Here is a 20,722-nt window from a genome sequence, read left to right on the forward strand (position 1 = left end):
GAAACTGAAGTTACCAACAAAACTGAAGAATGGAGCCTGAATCTTAAAGATCTCACCAAGCTAGGGCATCCTGAGAGCCTGTCAGAAGATAGTTGGTCATCTCTTGATAACTTACCTTGGCTCTCTTTAAAATGTAATATTTTGGTCAAAAGAAGTAAAATTTAGTGAAAAGAATGTGATATGAGGAGGGAAATACACAAAGCATGCCACTAACTACCTTTGATTATGTACTTTACAGAGAAAGTCTTTGAGTTTAAGAAAGTACCAGTCAGTTCTCAATTATTCATATTAAGGGAGGTAAAAAGTGATTGATATAAATAATTCAAAACAGATAGTAAAAAGAAATCCTTAACATTTTACTTTTGAATACACTGTCATTTCTCCTAAAAATTTACATCCAAATTATCTTTTGGCTGAACTTATAAAAATTATTTACATAGTCTGGACATATATTAAAGATATCATGGGATTGAATTCAAGGTAAAATAGGAAGTCAACCTGAGATAAATTTTGAGGAATAATTTACATGAGGATAATTTGAAACTGACCATTATGTAATAATCCCTTTTGACCTCACAGTATCCTCTTGTGGCTCTTAGCCATAACATTCTTTCAAATGAGTAACTGTCACTTAGAAATAAGATGAGAACTGAATTTCCAAATGTGAAACAATCTAAACCCACAAGGCCATTAGAGATCATTCAGTTGAGGATTTTGCTCCCACAGATATGGGGATATATTTTATCTACAGAGCTAGAAGTGGGTACCAACCTGGCCACAGGCCAACTTATTTCATAAAATCAAAGCTATTATTCTTCAACAGTTATGAAATAATCTCAGTGTCAGAAACAGAGACTTCAGAGACTACCTTGTCTAAACTCTGATTTTATAAAAGACACTAAGAGGGTTCAGGTCATGGCTCAGTGGTAGAGGCTTGCCTGGCAAGTGTGAGGCACTGGGTTTGATGCTCAGCATCAAATAAAAATAAATAAATAAAATAAAAGATGTGTCCAACTACAACTAAAAATATAAATTAAAAAAGACACTAAGATCCACAAACATTGCAACATGTCTATTGAACTATGTGGTAAAATAAATACTTATTATTGGAAGGCTCAGTATTTGAATAATTCACATATAAATGAAACTTCTACATTTCTTGTAAAAAGTTAATTTAATATATCTAGTTTGCTTAAAATGAGGCCACATCTACACATCTGCTTTATCTTATAGCTCCATACTGCACAACTTAAGATATAGTAAAAATAAAACCAGTCAGGTACACCTGTAATCCCAGCAACTCAGGAGGCTGAGGCAGGACAGTCACAAGTTTGAGGCAAGCTTCAGCAACTTAATGAGGCCCTAAACAACTTAGTGATACACTGTCTCAAAGCAAAAAAATAAATAAATAAATAAATAAAAGGGCTAGGAATGTGACTCAGAAGTAAAGCCCCTCTGGGTTCAATCCCTAGTACAAAATAAATAAATAAATATTAAAAAATAAAAGCAATCCTCTGGGATATAACTTAACTCCCATACATGCCTTTCCGCTACCTACATCATAACATAAATTCTCCTCTCCAATGAGCGGACTCTAACTTGTTAGTCAACTCATTCATACTACTATATACCTTTCTCACATTTATTCACACCCTCTGAAAGCCAGAAATGTCCTCCTACCTTTTATCTGAATACTTCCAGATTCAGGTCAAGTTCTACCTGTCATCCCAGTTCACTCTGAATTCTGATATTTACTATCACTTTCTTAGCAGTTAATAAGTATTTAGAACCCTTGAGATGACAATTAACATTAAGATGCCCAGACTTATAATCCTTCTGTATATGTCTTTCCTTATCCAAAAATTTTTTTGGGGGGGGATGGGGTAAGTATTGGGATTGAACACAGGGGTACTCTACCACTAAGCCACACTCCCAGCCCTTTTTATTTTATATTTTCAGACAGGGTCTCACTAAATTGTGGAGGTTGACCTGAGTCATTGAGATGTGTGTTCACAGAAGTTGGCCCAAAATTCTCTTTTGATAGGTCTAATAAGACCTAGGAATAAGTACTTGGAAAACACAATAATCCGTCAAATGGTAAGAAGAGTTATTAATAAGAATTTAATTTTTCCTTTATGAAAACGTCCTTTACTGGGCTGGGATTATAGCTCAGTGGTAGAGTGCTTGCCTAGCACATGTGAGGCACTGGGTTCAATTCTCAGAACCACATAAATAAATAAAGGCATTGTGTCCATCTACAACTAAAAATATTAAAAAAAAAAAAAAAGTGCTTTACTGATGATAAATCTTTTCAACTACAAAAAGATCTAAGGAGTGCAGGCCTCAGGTGAGCTGGTGTAGCTTGTACCCCTCACAGTTGCTGGGGCTGCTGAGCCTACCACTTGGCTGTTTGAACGGAAGCAGATGAGGCCCTAAGGCTACTTGAAGAATCTAACCCAAACATGGATACTAAAACCAAATCACATAATTTATATCAACAATATGAATGACAAAATTAAAAAAGAATTGAAGAGATCCCTATATGAGAGGGCAGGTCTTTGTTACATTTAAGAAACTGAGCTCATCCACAAATGCTTTGAGACAGAAGGATTTCCATTTTATGGTTAAACCAATGTGAATTCAGTATGCAAAAACAGATTCTTGTACAATATTTAAAATATGAGTCACTTTTGCTGACAAAGAAAAGAAAAAAGCCAAAACTGTGGAACAGACTGCAACAACTACAAACAAAAAGCCTGGTCAGGAAATACCAAATTCAGCTAACACCCAAGGAAACTCAACACCAAATCCTCAGGTCCCTGATTACCCTCCAAACTATATTTTATTCCATAATAATTTACCAGAAGAGAAAAAGATGCTGTTATCCATGCTTTTAAATCTGTTCCCTGGTTTTAAGAAAATATGTCTGGTACTCAGAAGGCATAATACTGCTTTTGTCAATTTTGAAAATGATAAGCAGGTTGGAGATGCCAGGGATGCTTTATAAGGTTTAAGATCCCCCCATCCCATGCCATGATCACCTATGCCAAGAAATAACACTTGGGACAGTATCTTTAATGGACTTGGTGTTATTTATGGTGTTTGTTTTGATAACATTTAGTCAAGTCATTTTAATGGTTCAAGTTGGGGGAGAAATGAAAGTGAAATTTTTGTGAAGAACTTAATTCATTCACTCTTTCTTTAGCCTTAGTGAACTAAAATATAAAGCCCTTAGTTTTGTATGATGAACTTTTCTTTATATCCTATACCAAAAAAACTAAGGAACAATTAGGAAAAAGTGTAACATTACACACTCTTTAACACAGCAGTTCCACTTTAGCAGTTAAGCCTAAGGAATCAATTTGACCAATGTATACAGATTTATGTATAAGGCTATTCAGGACAACATAATTTACCTAAGCAAAAACCATATGTTCCATAATATGGACCTGGACAAATAAAATGTCCATAAAATCCATTTCTATGTAGCTGCTTTAAGAGATTTTTACTTTTTTTTTTTTTACTGGCATGAAAAAATACACTGACAAAGAATACATGCAAATATACATTTAGAAAAATATCCAATAAGATTCAGAAAATGTTAACTATAATAAACTGGTGGTATTTTGGGTAATATTTTACTTTTTTCTTTATATTTTTCTATTTTTTCCATGAATTGTTTTATAATCAGAAAAAGCAGGCTGGGGATATAGCTCAGTTGGTAGAGTGCTTGCCTTGCAAGCACAAGGCCCTGGGTTCAATCCCCAGCACGGCAAAAAAAAAAAGAAAAAGCAAATACTTTTATTCTGAAAAAATACAGTGTAGGTTTTTAAATTAAATGCAACTCTTTTTAAAGATTTGTATACAGTGTATTATACCCATTTACTACAATCACCACAACTCAGAGTGCCACAGTTGCTTATTAAGAATTCTAACCACCAGGCATGGTGGCACATGTCTGAAATCCAGGCGGCTCAGGAGAATCGAGAGTTCAAAATCAGCCTTAGCAACTCAGTGAGGCCCTAAGCAACTCAGAGATCTTGTCTCTAAATAAAACACAAAACAGGGCTGGGGATATGGCTCAGTGGTTGAGTGCCCTTGAGTTCAATCCGTGGTTCAAAAAGAGAGAGAGAGAGAGAGAGAGAGAGAGAGAGAGAGAGAGAGAGAAAGAGAGAGAGAGAGAGAATTATAACCCCCTAAAAAATGTGTCAAAATTGATATGCAACTAAATCCCCTGCTGTCTTCATATTGTTTCTTCAAGCCCAAAATTTCTGAAATAATTTACGATAACTTTCACTGAAGAAAGTTCCTCCTCTATGCAGAAGAGTGTCTATAAGTGGTAACATGAGATAGATGGCAATGAGTCAAGTCATCACCGGGTCAAATTATATCCCAAATGTCAACCATCACCACCACCACATCATCATAGATGACCAAGATTCAGGGAACCACCACTGCTTTGGCACCTCAAGGCAAAGATTAGAGTACTGGGGTGCACAAAGAACAACATTTCAATTTCATGAGCTTCCAGAGCCATTCCATTTCAAAAGCTCATCCATACTCCCATACCTCAGCAAGGATCTCTTGGACTTTCTCTACTTCCCAGACACTAACTTCTGAATTCTCTCTGCATTCCTATCCCCCTACCAAGAGGAAGGGAAGAGTCGATATGAGAAGACAAAAAGTGCAAAAGTCCCAAGAGATGACTTGGCTGGGTATACTACAATAGAAAGGCAGTACAGCTTGTACATGGCAACACTATTGTGCAAGAAATAGGCAAGCACCGTATAATAGAAGGCCTAGTAAGTCATATTGAAGATTGTGGATGTTGTCATTTTCATAAATCTTGCTGTTCCCATGGTGAATCAATTATACATAAATAAAAGTTTCATTTTCAACGTATGAAAATTAATTTCTACAGCTGTTTCAAATCGCATCTCCTCTTCCAAAATTTAGTATGAGAGATCCAACTGCCTGCCTGCTGGGGGTGGGGGGTCTCTCCTAAATGTCAACACATCCAAAACCAAGTACACATTTTTCCCCACCCCAGCTCATTCTGACTGTTTATATCTGCTAATACACCCATCATTCATCTAAGCTTAACATCTCAATGCTATCTTTATTTCCTTACCTACTGACCACCCCCACTGAATACAGGTTCCACAGGTCCTTAAAATCACCAACCTATACTCCTTCTTTTCCAGTTCCACTACGTTATCCTAGTTTGTGCAAGCATCTATTCTTGTTCTGATTACTGGAATAGGCTAACTAGTTTCCCCACCTCCACTTCTTTTCCCGTCAAATTTAGCCCATACGATGTCATTAAGATACTTTAAAGACCATCAATAAGCAGATGATATACAAATTTATTACCTTAAGCTCTGCTTTCACTTAAAGCTCCACTCATAAATCTGCCTACTTAACATATTTATAGTTAGCCTCATTCGTATCTTGAATTTAACATGTCTAAAATTGAACTCCTGATTTCTGATCTTCCCTCCAACTCCAACACCTACTTCTCCCATTCCTCTTTATCTCCCACCCCCTTCTCAGTAAGTGACACCTCTACCCATCCAGTTGTTTGAGCCAGAAACCTGGGAGTCATTCTTGACACTTTCCTTTCCCTCAACCCCCACATTCAATCTATAATTAATTCTTTAACATACTCAAATACATCATTTCTCTCCATCTCTTTGCCCCTGAGTCCCACCTGCAGTTTCTAATTTAAGTTGTATGGGTGCAGCCCAGGTATCAGGAGTTTTAAAAGCTCCCCAGGTGATTCTAACACTATAGGATTTGGACTTCATTAACTGCTTTATAGAAGCTGAACTTTCACAAACTTCTTTGACTTATTTTCTACTACTTTGCCCTTGTTCACTTAACTCTAGCTATACCGCCTCCTTGCTGGTTCCTTGAACAGGCCAGGCTTACACATGCCTCATGGCTTTTGTCCTTAATAAGGACTCTACCTGGAGTGCTAGTTCACTCCTTCACCTTCTACAGACTTTTACTCAAATATTACTTTTGTTGTGATTTTGAGAGGCCTTCCCCAGCTATTCTAATAATGCAACTCCTACTCCCATCCAACATTCCCCATCCATTGCTCTGCTTCTATTTCTCTTCTTGAGACTTGAGATCATCTTTTAATATACCATATACTTTATTTAATCCTATTTGCTGCCTGAATATGAGCTTCATGAGAAAGGGACTTTTGTCTGCTTTCTTTAACTACATTCCCAAGACCTAGAACATCATCTGGGACCTAGTAGGTACTCAATATTTAATGTCTCAGCAAGCTTTCTCTGGCTCCCCAAACTAAATTGAATCCCCCTCCATTATCCTACTAGTAATTTATTCCATTTCTTCATAACATTTATAATTTATAGTTGTGTTTATTTGCTGAAACACCTCTCCTAGACTGCAAATTCTGAGTAGGAATTTTCTGTTTGGTTGGCCATTATATACACTTTGGTTCATGCTTACATGGCACAGAATAACTATTCAAAAACTAGTCAATAAGTGAAGTAATAATTGAATGAAGTAAAAACAAAATTCTGAAAGTACACTGTGATCATGTTATTTCTTCAATTAAATTTTTTTTGTGGGGGGTGGGTACTAGTGATTGAACCCTGGGGCGCTTTACCACTGAGCTACGTACATCACCAGCCCTTTTTGAGACAGGGTCTTCCTAAATTGCTAAGGCTGGCCTCCAACTTGAGATCCTCCTGTCTCAGCCTCCCAAGTCCCTGGGATTACAGGCATACACCACCATGCCTGGCTCAAAATTTTCCAATGTTTCCCATGATTTACCACATTAAACTCAACTGCCTAGCAATGGTAGAAAACCTTCCATGTTCTGAACCAATGAACTTTTCAGTCTTATCTCCCATTATCCCATGTATCTTTTGCCTCAGTCACATTATACTCCACATGATTTCCAGTACACACCCTATACTAACAAACACAGCAATTCCCCACCTCCACATTTTTGCTTATGACATACCTTCTGCCTGAATTCCCTTTTCCATCTCTGCCAATCAAAATTCCAACCTTCAAAATCCAGGGCAAATGTAACCTTCACAAAGACTTTCTTCTCACCCCAGCTTTCCCAATTAAGTGATTTCTTCTTCTAAACACCAAATATATAATGCTGGTTTAATGCTCCACTATTTCAGAACATAACCTTCTTTAATGCCTTTTGCCTATAGTCACTCAAAAGATATCTGCTGAAATGAAGTCAATTAACAACACTACTCCCTTATCTGTGACAAAACATTTAAATTGTTGGGAGGAGGTGGGGGCTGTTCCTCTTTAGGAACCTTTTCATCACCAAAAGGTATAAAATTGGAATGGTGGATTCCCAGCCTTTCCTTCTAGGACTTCTCTTCTTTTATGTGTTTTCTGAAAAGGTATTACTTTCCTAAACACAATTTTTAGAGAAATTTTTCCCAAATGCAATTTTTAAAAATATATTTAATTGTCAGGTGTGGTGGCATGCTCCTCTATATCCCAACTAGTTGGGAGGCTGAGACAGGAGGATTGTGTGAGCTCAGAGTTCAAGATCAACCTGGGTAATATAATAAGCCCCTGTTCTCAAAAGAAAGAACGATAGACAGACAGACAGACAAAAAAATGTTAAACTCTAAGCACTACTACATGGCACAAATACTATATTTTATTCAAATAGTTTATTCTAAGTTTATTATAGACGAGTGAATATTTGGTTGAAAATCTTAAAACTCTGGTGTTTGAAAACATTAAGTCCTAGGGATGCCTTTCTTGTTCAACTAGACATTTCAAACTTTTAATGCTCTTTTAAAATATTCCATTCATTTTGACATGTTAAATGAGCTAAGCGATTTCACTAGCAAGCCAGTAAAATTACATTATAAAAAGTTTGTTGTACCTAAGTACAGACTTCCCCACCACAACTTCCTCTAAGGCTGTAAGTTCTCAAATTATGCTCCAAAGATACCTGAACTTCCCCTGTAAGTTCTCAAATTACGCTCCAAAGATACCTGAACTTCCCTTTAAAAGGTCTGTGAAGTCAAAACTATTTTTATAGTAATACTAAAAAAATTTTTTTGCCTTTTTGATTGTTCAAACTGCACTAGAGTCACCACCATGGTGATTGGGGGGAAAAAAGAGTCAACTGTATTAAGACTTTCTTTCTTATTTTGTTTTGTTTGTTTTTAGTACCAGAGATTGAACCCAGGGGCACTTAACCACTGCGCCGCAGCCCCAGCCCTTTTTATTTTTTTATTTTGAGACAGGGACTCACTAAGTTGCTGAAAGCATCTTTGAACTTGCAATCCTCCTGCCTCAGCCTTCCGAGTCATTGGGATTACAGGCATGTGCCACTGCACCCAGGTATGACTTTCTTGATGAAGCAATAAAAATTATTTTATCAAATCTGAACCTCTAAATATAGGTCTTTTAAATATTCCATATAATGAAATAAAACACTTCACAGGATACTCAAGCACAAAAAGCACTTATGACTGGGTTGTCAGCTCAATCAGCTACTTTTTTCATGGAACACTATTTTTCTTGGAACAAAGGACAAACTGGTTACTCAGACAAGAATATTTAGCAGACATTTTCTTGAAAATGGAGTCTGCCACATTAAGGAAAACAACTGACAGTACTTGCTGCCAATGATAAAACCTGAGCTTTAATGAAAAAATTTACAATTTTGGAAAACTTGTAGCTGCTTGACATCTTCCCAATACTGACAAACTTTTCTCATTAAATGGATGGTGATATTAACTAATGTGGGGATTTTAAAATATGGCATTATGAAATGTTTGACCATATGGAAGATCTGCTTAACTCAATGATCTGATATTTCCTAAATAACCAATGCCTAATAGTATAAAATCATGTGTGGGTAAAAGATCCATTCAGCCATGCACCTGTAGTCCCAGCTACTTAAGATTAAGAGGCTGAGGCAGGAGGTTTGCTTGAATTCAGAAATTTGGGGCCAGCCTGGGCAACATAGTGAGACCACATCTCTGAAAAGATTAAGTAAATAATGCATTCAAATACAAGACAAGACTAATGGATTTCACTGTAACAGTAACATCAATACAATTTCAGATTCCACAGTGTAACTTAACTTATAAGAAACTAACACTTGTCAAGTTTTGGTACGGCATCAGAAATGTGTACAACTGTCTGAAAACGTAAAAAAAAAAAAAAGTCTCCCTTTCCCAGCTCTTTTGAGACCATATTTTCTTCAACTTTTTACATATCCTCTGAAGTCATATTTTCTTCACATACCTCAATCAAAACCACCTATCACATCAGATTGGATAGAGAAGCAGATATGAGAATCTGGAATCTTCCATTAAGCTGAATATTTAAGAGATTTACAAAAATGAAGAAGCATCACTCTTTTCACTCTTTTTTTCAAAAAAATATTAATGAGATGGGTTTATTGTTATTTTTAAATAATAAGTATTCTTTAAATGTTTTCTATCTCAATTTCTATTTTGGTAAAAGTCAACAGATGTAATCTACATAAACAAAAGCTCTTTAGGGTAATCAATTTTTTTTTTTTTTTTGGATACTGGGGACTGAATCCAAAGGCATGTTACCACTGAGTTACAATCCTAATCCTTTTTATTTTTAGACAGGGGCTGGTCTTGAACTTGCAACCCAAACCTTAGCCTCCCAAGTTGCCGGGATTATAGGTATATGCCACCACACCCACTTTACTGTACTCAATTAATTTTTAAAAGTGTGTAAATAATCCTACAACCAACAATGTTTGAGATCCCTGCTTTAAGAAAATCTATCTCTGAGTCTACCCCCCAAATTGCTGTTTGTACCAAATCTACCTTTCCCCCATCCACAACTGGAGGTGAACCTGGAGTAGATATATGGTCAGGGGAAATCAAGCCTTAGCCTGACCAAATTAGATCTCCCTCAAGAATTTGAATTAAGCCTCATTAAAAACTAAAGTTTATGTATAGCAGAGCACAAGAGTCCATTAGTTCTTATTGCTGAAGTCCATGGAACTGTTCCGGTTCCAGCTCTTTTGAAAATCTGGTTGTTCAACTTTGCCTTGTATTCCACAACTGTTATTTCCTTTTTTTTTTTTTTTTTTTATATGAGCTAGTTTAAATAGGTTCTATTTTCTTAAAATCAAGAAAGCTTTATCATAAACTTCAATACCTTTACCAAAACTGTCTTATTTGGTGTCTAAATAGGTTCCATTTTCTTAAAATCAAGAAAGTTCTATCATAAACTTCAATACCTTTACCAAAACTGTCTTATTTGGTATCTTCCATTTGAAGAATCATATCCCTAAATAAAAATGAAAATCACTCCAACAAAATTAAAAATTGAGTGGAAATTGTAGGCTCATTCAGAACAAGTAATCAGTTGCTAATTAGATAAAGCAAGCCTATTTTTTTTTTGGAGGTCATTATATATTATGTGAATATATTTAGATAGCAAATGGTTTCATTAAAATGTGCCAATCTGGGCTGAGGTTGTAACTCTCAGTGGTAGAGAGCTTGCCTCATGTGCATGAGGCACTGGGTTTGATTCTCAGCACCACATATAAATAAAATGAATAAATTAAAGGTCCATCAATCAATAAATAAATAGATAAAAAATTTTTTTTAAATGTTCCAATCTGACAAAAGTGTTTCAGGAAGTTTGACAAACAATAAAAGGAAAAGGTACTAAGTCTTGCTCTACCAGGTAAAAACAATTATTATAAAGCTCTGATAATTAAGGTAGTATCCAGCACAATAAAGCAAACAGACCAATGGTACAGAATAGAGGTAATATAGATCCAAGTGTTTATAAATATGGAAACATATAAGAAGCATTACAAAGTAGTACGAGCAGATGGACTACTCAGTACATGATGCTGGGTCACTGGGTTATCCTTATGGAAAATAAAAAGAAAGGAAATTAGAAGCGTACTTCAGGGTTAACCTCACAAGGGGAAAAAAAATTGATTCCTACTTCACACTGAACATCAAAATAAATTCCAGGTAGATTAGAAATTAAAATGTGAAAAGCAAAATTCTTAAACTTTTTAGAAGAAAATGTTACCTCAGTAGAATGGAATATTCCTTCATTAAGACACAAAAAACATACTCCAATAAAGATTAAACATAATAAACCTAATCATGTTAAAATTTAAAACTCAACTTTAATAAAAGACACATTTAAAAAAAAAAAATTAAAACACACCCATTAGGATGGTTACTAAAAAACAAAAAATGTTAGTGAGGATGTACAGAACGTGAAACCTGTGCACTGTTGGAGGAAGGGAAGGTAAAATGGTACAACCACAGTGGAGGACAGAACGGAGTTTCCTTTAAAAATTAAAAATAAGCCAGTGCCACATGCCTGTAATTAGCAACTTAGGCTAAGGCAGGAGGAGCGAAAGTTCAAGGTCAGCCTCAGCAACTTAGGCCCTAAGCAACTTAGTGAGATACTGTCTGAAAATTTAAAAATAAATAAAAGGGCTAGAGATATAGCTTGGTGGTAAAATGCCTGAGTTCAAGCCCTAGTACCAAAAAATTAAAATTAAAAATAGAATTATCATATATTCTAGAAATTTTAAGTCTGGGTATATACTCAAAAGAATTGAAAGTAGGGTCTTGAAGAGATATTATATACCCATGTTCACAGTAGCATTACAACAGCCAAAAGCTGGAAACAACCAAGTGTTTACCAACTGATGAATGAATAAACAATATGGGGTGTACACATAAAATGGGATACTGATCAGACTTTAAAAGGAAGGTAATTCTGACACATGCTACAAAACAGATGAATTTTGAGAACACCATGTTAAGTGAAAACAGTCACAAAAAAGACAAATTCTGTATGATTCCACTTATATGTGGCACCTAGAGTGGTCAAATTCCTAGAGATAGAAAGTAGAGGAGTGTATATCGTTTAGCATTTCAGTATTTCAAGATGAAAAAGTTCTACAGACTGTTGCACAACATTATGAATGTACTTAAACTACAGAATTGCACACTTTAAAGTGGTTAAGATGAAAATTTTATTGTTATATTAGCACAATAAAAAGTTTATTATTTGCATAATAAAAAAATTGGAAATACCTTAAAATGTCTACTAGAAGGAAATGGATAAATGGCAACAATATATTCATACAGTAAAATACTAGACAGCAATTAAAATAAACTTAAGTTATATATATCAAGTAAATCTCAAAAACCGTATTAAGCACAAATATTAAAGAATGATATACAGGATTATATGATGTATACTGAATTATAGCAAAGCTGGAATTTGATAAAAAAACAAATTTAGAAGTGTTCTTTTTTAATATTTAATATATATTTTTCCATTCCTTCACAGCATTTTAATTAATTTATTTTTTCCACTTTTTTTGTGTGTGTATTATGGGTATACATCATGATTGGATTTGTTGTTACATACCTGTACATGCACACAGTAGAGCAATATAATTTGGCCAATACCACTCCCCAGCACATCCTGCCTCAGGATGTGTCACTTCTAAAGAAGAGGAGTACACCAAGATTTCACTGTTTCTATAATGTTTTTATTTATTAAAGTATCTAGGTGCAGGCTGGGGTTGTGGCTTGGGGTAGAGAACTTGGCTGGCATGTGTGAGGCACTGGGTTCGATCCTCAGCACCACATAAGTAAATAAAAGTATTGTGTCCATCTACAGCTAAAAATTCTTGTAAAAAAATCTAGGGGCAAATATAACAAAATTATGAACATTTTATACAGCTGGGTGATGGGTATGAGTGATATCATTATATTTTGCTATATACTTAAATATGCTAAGTAATTTTTTTCAAGGTTTTTTTTTTTGGTACCAGGAATTGAACCCAGGTGTGCTTTACCACTGAGCTACATCTGCACCCTTTTTTATTTTTTATTTTGAGACATGGTCTTGCTAAGTTGCTGAGGCTGGCTTTGAACTTGTGATCCTCCTGCCTCAGGCTCTGGAGTTGCTGGAATTACAGGTATGTGCCACGGTGCTCAGCTGTTTCAAGTATTTTATAGTTTAAAAGTTAAGGCAAAAAAAAAAAGGTTAAGGCAGCACATATGATGTTCTACATTTCAAAAATTATTTCTAGTTATAGCAAACTTCTACATGGCCTACCTATTTCTAAATATCAAGTAAAGAATTATATAAATATAAATTTAAGGAGAAAAATGATTACCACACATTTTTCCCCTTACAAATAAATAAATAGATAGGGAGATAGGAGAAATTAGAAGCTTTTAGAAAACTACTCCAAGCCCTTCTCTGATGTAAATGGTACCACAGCAGAAAGATTTATAACAGCTTTGTAGCCAAGAGCAAAGGTCTTCATAGCCAAGCAAGAATTACTGTTTGAGTATTTAATTCCCACTGTAAGGTCTGTACCCAACTCTCCCAAAGCTGTCTGACCAGCTTTGCCATACAAAGCTCCTAGGCAACTCCTTGCCAATCCTATTACAACACGACAATAGTTTTATGAATGGTGGCCTCCACATTCCCTAAAGAGTCTGTACTTAAGGATATTTTTCTTGACATGGAAGGTTTACAAAAACAAAAGTAAAAAAGGGGGTGGAAATGTGACTCAGTGGTCACACTGAGGCCCTGGGTTCAATTCCCAGCACAGGGCGGGGGTGGGGGTGGGGGTGGGGGTGCTACAAGATCTTACTAGTAGGCTTTTCAGAGTAATTTTGCCATGCCTGAAAATAAATACAAGAAACTGGTGTGCTCCCCTGAATACACAACCAGAATTAATATGGAGCCAGTATTGTTATGAAACCAGGCTGAAGATAAATAACCCTGTAAATATGACAAGATGGTAAAAAGAAATTGAGAAATGAATTTCTGATAAGTATCAGAAGGTTGTTATTGTCTGGCTTTGAGTAACCTGAAGTTAGTTTAAGACAAAACTCAAAATACCACTGTACATGAAAAAGTCTATCTAATAAGACCTTTTTTTTTTCACTATGGCAGGCATTAGTCTAGCCCCTGAAAACAGTTTTAGAATGCACTTCTGTTCTATCTTTCATTTGTATTAACCTTCATTAGCATGGTGGATTTCAGAAAACACTGCAGATGAACTGACATTTCTCCTGAGTCTACAGTACACGAAAGAAATTCACAAGATTCAGCACTGTTCCGGACCCTGAGTTAAGACAACTGGATATCAAGGTTCACGGTCTACCTGAAGTTATTCCTTAATTAAGAACAATTTGTCTTACTCCTTTTTTATGATGATTAAAAGAATATGCTATTACAGCACAATCTTATATAATACTCCAAATGTAGAGAAATGCATATAAATGAAGAAAATAGAAGAAAAACATACTTGTGCATAGACACACAGAGATATTTTTATACAACAATGAAAATATGACATCCCCAACAAAGTTTATAAATACAAATTTTAGTCTCTTTTATTCTGTGCACTTTTCATCTCAGAAAAAAGCAGGGTTGCTCAGGAGAGAAAAAAAATCCCCGTGTCCTTTCTAGCTAAACTTATAGGTGGTGTGGGAAGCACCATTGTCTTCAGAGATACTACCTGTCTTTACAAAGAATATTTAAGAGAGCAGAGCCTGGTGGCACATGTCTATAATTCCCCAGCTACTTGGAAGGCTGAGGCAAGAGGATCACAAGTTCCAGATCAGCCTCAGAAACTCGGTGAGACTCTGTCTTAAAATAAAAAAGTAAAAATAAAAAGGCTAGGGATGTAGCTCAATGGTAGAATGGTCCTAGGTTCAATTCCCAGTACAGATTAAAAAAAAAAAAAAAAGAAAGAAAGAAAGAAAGAAAAGAAAAAAAGAATATTCAATATTTATATTTAAGACAAAGAAGCTGTAAGTTCTAAGATCTAGAATCCAGCAATGCCAGTGGCACAGAAGTAAAACACAAAGTCCACTGGGTTAAATAAAGGCACCTTCAGTTTTGAGAATTTGGTTCTAGAAGCTCCATAAGGGAGATGAACAACCTAATTTACTGAAAGGGAAGATATATAAAGGTAGAGTGAGGGTTTCACAACTGGGACAGGAAAAATACAAAGTGAGCCAGGAACTTCTTATGCCAGAAAGCAAGGAAGCACTCACATACTGAGCTGAAAAGGCTCCCACAGGCCAAATATGGAACATCTTGTGCATCACAAAAATTGTATGTAATTGTTGGTAGAACACAATAAATTAAAACGCATGAGTTCATGATGATACTAAAAGGGGAAAAAGGAAAATTCATTTACCACCATTAAAGCTGACCATCTCCCTTCTTAGAAAAACGCTGAAAAGAAATAAGAATTTCTTTTTTTAGTAGAAATTATAATTTGTTCCTAAGCGATGAGAAAAATCTTCACTGAGAATTGAAAACCAATCTAAAACCAATGTAAAAAGGTCTAGTACAATTAGAAAATTACCATTTTGTAACAACCAGTGAATTAACTGATTCAGGCAAGAACCATCCTCATTAGGTGAAAGGTTGCAGAAGAAGGTAATAGTATGGGGCCAGAGGGGCACCTCTCTACAGATTACTTTCTAATTACAAAGCAAAAAATGTCTTCACCAAAAAGAGATCTGCTATTTATCACCTAAAACACAAATGACCAAACTTAACATCACTTATTACAGTACGACCTTAATATTTTTCCTAACATGATGCCATGAGAAACAGAACAACACCTAAGAAATATTTTTACCAAAACTATTTAATGAGAATCTAATCAAGCCTTTAGATCTTAATACCAGTTTATAGGTAACACAGGGATAAAGAAATTAAACAGTGAGGAAACAAATGGTCCAGAGTGATGCATGCTACAACATAAATGGTCTTGTCTCTTTAAAAAACAAAACAAACAATGTTGTGTGGTTTCTAAACTTTTCTGGATTTTTAGGACTAAAGAGACATGTTTGAAGAAAAATAAAGTTAAAAAGTGTCATGTTCAAGGCAAATGGGAAAATCTGAAATGAACTGAATATCAGATAGCATTATTATTAATTATATGAACCGTAACAAGTACTGTTAACGACAATTAAGTAGAACAATGTATTTCAAGGAGATTATATCTAAAGTATTTAAGGGTAGTGTCATGATGTCTGCAGTACAAATTGTACATATTATATATCTAAACACATACATACATACAAAGATAAAGCGAGTGTAGCAGAAATATGAACAACAATCGAATCAAAGTGATGGGTATAAAGGTGGTAACTATACTATTCTTTCAATTTTTGGTGCATTTTCATTTAAACAATTAAAAAAAAAAAAAAAAAAAGGCAAAAGGGCTCAAAATGTACTTCCTCCAGGAAGTCCTCCTGAACATATTCTCCTCTACCCTTGATCACTTCCTTGCAAGATCGTCTCAGCACAAAGCCCAATATAATACTATTTGCACCCTATTTTCTAACTGTCCTCTTATATTTCATACATTCAGTAAATTTGGTTTCCCAGTAAGATATTATAAGTTCCAAGCACAGACATCTTTTCATTCTTTTCTATTTCTTCATGGCTTATAGTGAAGTATTCTGCAATCAGCAGACTTTTAAAAGTGCAAATATCAACATTCTGGGACAGTAGGCACTCAGTGAAGCACCTTAACTAACTGGTTCTTCAAGAGAACAGCAATTCACTTGGATAATCAATCTCATATCACAGGAGATCACAAAACATCACTTACAGGCTTAAGAGTTTCACATAACGAAACTAGCACCTAAGAGTTAAAATAAGAAATTAGAATACAAGTCTTATATCCCTTCCTAGCACTGTCAAGGATCTGCTGTGCTATCCAGACCTATGACTTTATTTTCATGGCATTATTTTTCACAACAATATCTTCTACCACCCATGAGCTTTAAAATAGTGACTGTATTTGTTCATAACTCCTTTGTGTAATGAAGCCTAACAAGCTGCGTAATGAACTTTAAAATTATAAAGAATGCACAAAAGATTAAAAACACAATACTGGTGAGGAAACAGGCAGATTTGTACTGTTGGCAGAAATATAAACTCATATAACCTCTATAGAAAGCAATTTAGCAATATCTAACTTTGAAAATGCACACACCCATTGATCTATCACTTGCACTAGAAATTTAATCCAACAGATATCCAAGTACATATAAAGAGTTAATTGTAGCTCTAGGAACAAATGTCCAATAGTAAGAATTGGCTGAAAGATGATACATCTATAAAAGGCAATACCTGCCATCTTTCAAAAATGAGATACTGCATACATTGTATGAAATGTTAAACAAAACTAAGTGAAAATGAAAATTTCAGAATAACGGGTACAGAGTATCTACCATTTTGTAAAACAAAAACCAACCAACCAAAGAACAGGCATATGTACATGTAAACTTGTAAACTGCACAGTCTCTCTCTGGAAGGATAAACAAGATGCTGACTTTGGTAGGGTCATTAGATGGACAGAAGGAGGATGCTAAATAGGTCTTCACTCTATCACTGTGTACCTTCTGGATTATGTTTCGTATGTATGTACATGTATTACCCATTTATTTTAAAGAGTGATTTTTTTAAACTCTACAACAATATGAATTAATTAATAATACTTATCTTAATCCCAGAAGCATTTCATGCCTTTGAACCATCAAAATTTTAAATGAAGCTTCAGTGAATTCAACTAGATGAAATGTTTCCAGATAAGAACAAAGCATCCCAGATGATAGAAGCCTACTGAGAAGACAGACATTTATTATCTCACTTCTAGATTTTGCCAGAACCTTGATCCAAGTCTGGATCATAGGTCACATTAAGTATTTAAAACTACAAAACTGGGGCTGGGGATATAGCTCAGTTGGTAGAGTGCTTGCCTTGCAAGTATAAGGCCCTGGGTTCAATCCCCAGCACCACAAAAAAAAAATAATAATAAAATAAAACTACAAAACTAGTCACTGTAAAGATTACTCCAAAAGGAGAAATCATCAAAGTACCAAATGGATACTAACTAACCAGATCCTAAGTGTGGGGTTGTCACACAATAACATGTACTTCTCAGTATGAGGGGGAAAAGATGAGTCTCTAGTTCTTTCCCAGCACACAGGGATGATATATGCAGCCCAAATCCCTGTAGTTTCTCTGTGTCATCTCTTGGCTTCAATGGTAATATGGCAACAGGAAATGACACAAAAGGACAGCCGAACCACCTAAGACCAGGGTTAAATGGGGAAGTGAAAAAAATACATACATTACACACACACACACACGCATATTTTAAGTGCCCAAAATATGAGATCCTAGAGTTAAGAATGGCAGGAAAAAACAAATGAACAAAAAAAAAAACTTTGAGAAAAGAATACCAAAGGAAAAGACTAGAAAGTAAGGCTTACTTTCCATTTCCATTTATCCAGTTTGGAAACAAGATTGGCAGGATAACTGAAAACCAGAAAATGTCCCTTCCTTCCCCTTTTGCTCCCCCCACAATTTATTCATTTCAACATTATTCAGCAAAGCCTTTTGCTAAGAAAGAGTTTATCTTTTATTTCTGATGGCAGAAGTTAAGAGGCAGCCAACTATCCAAGAGAGTGGTAACACAGAGCAAACTATAACCATCCAACGGAAGGACCAAGTATAACCATCCAACTGAAACCCAGGTCCTAGTTCACTGGAATATTATTGCACCTTAAAGTTCCTTATTTTAAATTGTTTCTGTTATTTTCCAATGTGAAAGAAAACATCTTTCTCATTATTTAAGATTAAAACCTTCACTGGACAAGTTATTGTCCATGAAGTGTTTCAGACTGCCTTTGTTTTCATGTGATGGTCACAGGGTATCAATAATGTACAGCTAAAGTAAAAGCTCTAAGGAAGATCTTTGACAAAAAAAGAGGCTAATAGGTCACACAAAGTAGGAGGTCTGGTAACTGAGATACCTTAAGTCTTGATTTATATTTTGCGACCTAAGCTTTTGTGTGTGCTCTTTAGCCCTTCCTTACCTACTTCTGTTAAGATAATAAGAATTTTACTAAAAGGAATTCCCCCTTTAGTCTTTTAGCAAGGGTATCAAAATCCCCCACCAGAATAAATGGGTTGAGGCAACTACTCCTAAATTTAGGGAAAGTTTATACTAAAGGTACACCATGAGTAGAGGAAACATAATCCTAGAACCAGAAGTTACAGTGGCAGTTTCGAAAGTAAGGGTCAGCATGGGACATATTGGCTCTGGGCGGCGTTGGTAGCCTGGGAGTCTCTAGGGCAACATCAGATGCGAATAGTGCTTTGTCCTCAAGTCTCTCACATAATTTAAATTCTCCCTCTCAGATAGTAGCTACAGGCTCACTATTGGGCAGCAAATCTAGCCCACTGACTGGGAAGAAGGCGAGCGCGTGGTGAAGGGGCTCTTTATCCCGCAGGTCCCTGCAACACAGCGATGCGCATGCGCCCCAAGGGCAGCGAACAGGCACCCCGAGCTCGTTCACACTCGCGCATGCGCAATCACGCTTCTCGCCGCAGGCGACAGCTCACTATTTGGCAAGGGGGATGGGGCTGGGAAATGATGGGGGGGCTGAAGGCAGGGGGCGCGTTTGTGTCTTCTGAATGCTTGGGATAGGAAGAAGAGACGGTTGACTAGGTTCTGGTATTCATAGGCCAAGTAACCCGGGAGTAGGAAATGGGGCAGAGAATATGTGTGTGGGGGGTTAATGGGGTCAGTCACGTCTTAAGGGAGGCGCCCCCCAACCCCGACAGCATAACCCCCTCCCTCGACACTCCTCCCCCCACTCACCTGAGAGCGGCGGCGACAGCTGCTGGTCCCCGTCCCCCTGCGCTCGCCTCATACTGTCCGCAACATCCGGGACCTGCGGGACCGCCGATACACAAATACACACACTCCGAGCGCGCACACTCACACACACACACACACCACACACACACACACCACACACACCACACTCACACACACACACACACACACACCGACACACACCGGCCGGAGCGTCCTGGCGTCAGCACGTCGACGCAGCGAGCGCGTACCCGCCGGGCCCCACCCCGCGCGGCCTCCTCCCCTCTGTTCCCCTCCCCTCCTCTTCCTCCTTTCCCTCTCCTCCCTCCCGTCCCTGGGCTCTCCTGCCCCTCCTCTCTCTTCTTCAAGACTCCGCCTACCTTCCCTGGTGCGCATGCGTCCTGGGGCCTCGCCAGGGCCCGGGAATTTGATGGGAAGGTGGGGCCTGAGTAGAAAGAGGCGGGAACTTGGAGGGGGTCGCGTGTAAGGTGCAGAAGGCCGCGCGAAGGTGCGAGGACCTAATGCAGGAGCACGAAGTCGAGGATCGATGTGGGTGGCATAATACTAAAGGCATTTCACAAGGGGAACCTATGTTTGAGAGCAGTTTATGGATTACCAAGACTTTTATATGTATTCACCCTTTTTTTTTTAAACCAACCTAGTCTGTAAAATATTTTTTGGACTTTATGGCAATGATAGAGACTTTTAAAAATATCTTTTAAAAGTTAGCATTTGGAAACAAAAACAAGAAGGACCATTCTTTCTGGGAAAGGCAGGGTTCTTTGGTGGCCTAACTGAAAGGGAGTTGATTCACTTGACAACTTGTCTTGAACACCTGGATCCCCAGTTTGCCTCACATCTTGGTTCCCAAGGACCATCTGATTCCTGAGTTGAGTAAAAGAAAAAGTCTCTGAGCATCTTGGCCCTGCAAGGAGAAAAAAAATCATCTCTGTGTGGGAGTAATAATGTCAGTGATGGGATATATTTTAT

General features: G+C 36.8%; 1 protein-coding gene and 1 pseudogene across 3 annotated transcripts in view; one reads left to right on the forward strand and one right to left on the reverse strand.

The window, feature by feature from the left end:
- Positions 1-19,985, reverse strand: part of Spop (speckle type BTB/POZ protein) — a 67,663-nt gene extending 47,678 nt beyond the window's left edge. For 2 of the 3 annotated variants that reach the window (XM_047544890.1, XM_047544888.1), the window contains exon 1: positions 19,736-19,985. The gene's annotated coding sequence lies outside the window, so the exon portion shown is untranslated. The remainder of the gene's footprint in view (positions 1-19,735) is intronic. The other variant, XM_047544887.1, reaches the window with a different exon arrangement.
- On the forward strand, positions 1,069-3,057 carry LOC124979280 (U2 small nuclear ribonucleoprotein B''-like; annotated as a pseudogene).
- Positions 19,986-20,722: the final 737 nt, after the last annotated feature.

This window comes from Sciurus carolinensis, chromosome 3, assembly GCF_902686445.1.
Source record: "Sciurus carolinensis chromosome 3, mSciCar1.2, whole genome shotgun sequence".
NCBI lineage: Eukaryota > Metazoa > Chordata > Mammalia > Rodentia > Sciuridae > Sciurus > Sciurus carolinensis.